We start from the raw sequence: 3,505 nt of genomic DNA on the forward strand, positions 1-3,505 counted from the left end.
CAAGGTTTTCACACACTGTTGCTGGTATTTTGGCCCATTCCTCCATGCAGATCTCCTCTAGAGCAGTGATGTTTTGGGGCTGTCGCTGGGCAACACAGACTTTCAACTCCCTCCAAAGATTTTCTATGGGATTGAGATCTGGAGACTGGCTAGGCCACTCCAGGACCTTGAAATGCTTCTTACGAAGCCACACCTTCGTTGCCCGGGCGGTGTGTTTGGGATCATTGTCATGCTGAAAGACCCAGCCACGTTTCATCTTCAATGCCCTTGCTGATGGAAGGAGGTTTTCACTCAAAATCTCACGATACATGGCCCCATTCATTCTTTCCTTTACACGGATCAGTCGTCCTGGTCCCTTTGCAGACAAACATCCCCAAAGCATGATGTTTCCACCCCCATGCTTCACAGTAGGTATGGTGATCTTTGGATGCAACTCAGCATTCTTTGTCCTCCAAACACGACGAGTTGAGTTTTTACCAAAAAGTTATATTTTGGTTTCATCTGACCATATGGCATTCTCCCAGTCCTCTTCTGGATCATCCAAATGCACTCTAGCAAACTTCAGACGGGCCTGGACATGTACTGGCTTAAGCAGGGGGACACATCTGGCACTGCAGGATTTGAGTCCCTGGCGGCGTAGTGTGTTACTGATGGTAGGCTTTGTTACTTTGGTCCCAGCTCTCTGCAGGTCATTCACTAGGTCCCCCCGTGTGGTTCTGGGATTTTTGCTCACCGTTCTTATGATCATTTTGACCCCACGGGGTGAGATCTTGCGTGGAGCCCCAGATCGAGGGAGATTATCAGTGGTCTTGTATGTCTTCCATTTCCTAATAATTGCTCCCACAGTTGATTTCTTCAAACCAACCTGCTTACCTATTGCAGATTCAGTCTTCCCAGCCTGGTGCAGGTCTACAATTTTGTTTCTGGTGTCCTTTGACAGCTCTTTGGTCTTGGCCATAGTGGAGTTTGGAGTGTGACTGTTTGAGGTTGTGGACAGGTGTCTTTTATACTGATAACAAGTTCAAACAGGTGCCATTAATACAGATAACGAGTGGAGGACAGAGGAGCCTCTTAAAGAAGAAGTTACAGGTCTGTGAGAGCCAGAAATCTTGCTTGTTTGTAGGTGACCAAATACTTATTTTCCACCATAATTTGCAAATAAATTCATTAAAAATCCTACAATGTGATTTTATGGAATTTTTTTCCTCAATTAGTCTGTCATAGTTGACGTGTACCTATGATGAAAAGTACAGGCCTCTCATCTTTTTAAATGGGAGAACCTGCACAATTGGTGGCTGACTAAATACTTTTTTACCCCACTGTACAAGCTTATGTTTTGGTTTTTGATGGGGAAATACATTTGAGGCATTTATAAGTTATATTCTTCAAGAATCAATGGCTATACAGTATATGGGTCTTTCTATAACTGCCAGTGAGGGGTTCCTTGCATTTATGGCAGTGTAGTTCCCTTAAGGGTCAGTCAACTTTGGTAAAACATACTATGGGGAGTCACACTCTCGCGACTTCGTGGCTATATACAGGGGGTACCGGTACCGAGGTAATGTGCTGGGGTACAGGTTAGTCAAGGTAATAATGAGGCTATATACAGGGGGTACCGGTACCGAGGTAATGGGCTGGGGTACAGGTTAGTCCAGGTAATAATGAGGCTATATATAGGGGGTACCGGTACCGAGGTAATGGGCTGGGGTACAGGTTAGTTCAGGTAATTTGTACATGTCGGTAGGGGTAAAGTGACTGTGCTTAGATGATAAACAGCGAGTAGCAGCAGTGTAAAAACAAAGGAGGGAGGGGATTAATTGTTCAGCAGTCTTATGGCTTGGGGGTAGAAGCTGTTAAGGAGCCTTTTGGTCCTAGACTTGGCGCTCCGGTACCGCTTGCTGTGCGGTAGCAGAGAGAACAGTCTATGACTTGGGTGACTGGAGTCTTTGACGATTTTCCTCTGACATGCCTAGTATCTAGGTCCTGGATGGCAGGAAGCTTGACCCCAGTGATGTAAAAAAACAAACAAAATATAACTATTGTAAAATAGATTGTGTCCGTAAAATGTATATAGTATGTATAAGTTGGAAGTAGAAGCCTAAGTGTTGTTGTTCATTACTTTGCTGCAATTAGGGGAGAGGTGGTAGGGTTAGTGGAAAATAATACATTTACATTTTAGTCATTTAGCAGACGCTCTTATCCAGAGCGACTTACAGGAGCAATTAGGGTTAAGTGCCTTGCTTAAGGGCACATCGACAGATTTTTCACCTAGTCGGCTCGGGGATTAGAACCAGCGACCTTTCGGTTACTGGCACACCGCTCTTAACCACTAAGCTACCTGCCGCCATAATAAAGGAAAATATATTTTTAAAAGATACAGTGGGGAGAACAAGTATTTGATACACTGCCGATTTTGCAGGTTTTCCTACTTACAAAGCATGTAGAGGTCTGTAATTTTTATCATAGGTACACTTCAACTGTGAGAGACAGAATGTAAAACAAAAATCCAGAAAATCACTTTGTATGATTTTTAAGTAATTAATTTGCATTTTATTGCATGACATAATTATTTGAAACATCAGAAAAGCAGAACTTAATATTTGGTACAGAAACCTTTGTTTGCAATTACAGAGATCATACGTTTCCTGTAGGTCTTGACCAGGTTTGCACACACTGCAGCAGGGATTTTGGCCCACTCCTACATACAGACCTTCTCCAGATCCTTCAGGTTTCGGGGCTGTCGCTGGGCAATACGGACTTTCAGCTCCCTCCAAAGATTTTCTATTGGGTTCAGGTCTGGAGACTGGCTAGGCCACTCCAGGACCTTGAGATGCTTCTTACGAAGCCACTCCTTAGTTGCCCTGGCTGTGTGTTTCGGGTCGTTGTCATGCTGGAAGACCCAGCCACGACCCATCTTCAATGCTCTTACTGAGGGAAGGAGGTTGTTGGCCAAGATCTCGCGATACATGGCCCCATCCATCCTCCCCTCAATACGGTGCAGTCGTCCTGTCCCCTTTTCAGAAAAGCATCTCCAAAGAATGATGTTTCCACCTCCATGCTTCACAGTTGGGATGGTGTTCTTGGGGTTGTACTCATCCTTCTTCTTCCTCCAAACACGGCGAGTGGAGTTTAGACCAAAAAGCTATATTTTTGTCTCATCAGACCACATGACCTTCTCCCATTCCTCCTCTGGATCATCCAGATGGTCATTGGCAAACTTCAGACGGGCCTGGACATGCGCTGGCTTGAGCAGGGGGACCTTGCGTGCGCTGCAGGATTTTAATTCATGACGGCGTAGTGTGTTACTAATGGTTTTCTTTGAGACTGTGGTCCCAGCTCTCTTCAGGTCATTGACCAGGTCCTGTCGTGTAGTTCTGGGCTGATCCCTCACCTTCCTCATGATCATTGATGCCCCACGAGGTGAGATCTTGCATGGAGCCCCAGACCGAGGGTGATTGACCATCATCTTGAACTTCTTCCATTTTCTAAGAATTGTGCCAACAGT

Source organism: Coregonus clupeaformis, unplaced genomic scaffold, assembly GCF_020615455.1.
Source record: "Coregonus clupeaformis isolate EN_2021a unplaced genomic scaffold, ASM2061545v1 scaf1214, whole genome shotgun sequence".
Classification (NCBI taxonomy): Eukaryota; Metazoa; Chordata; class Actinopteri; order Salmoniformes; family Salmonidae; genus Coregonus; species Coregonus clupeaformis.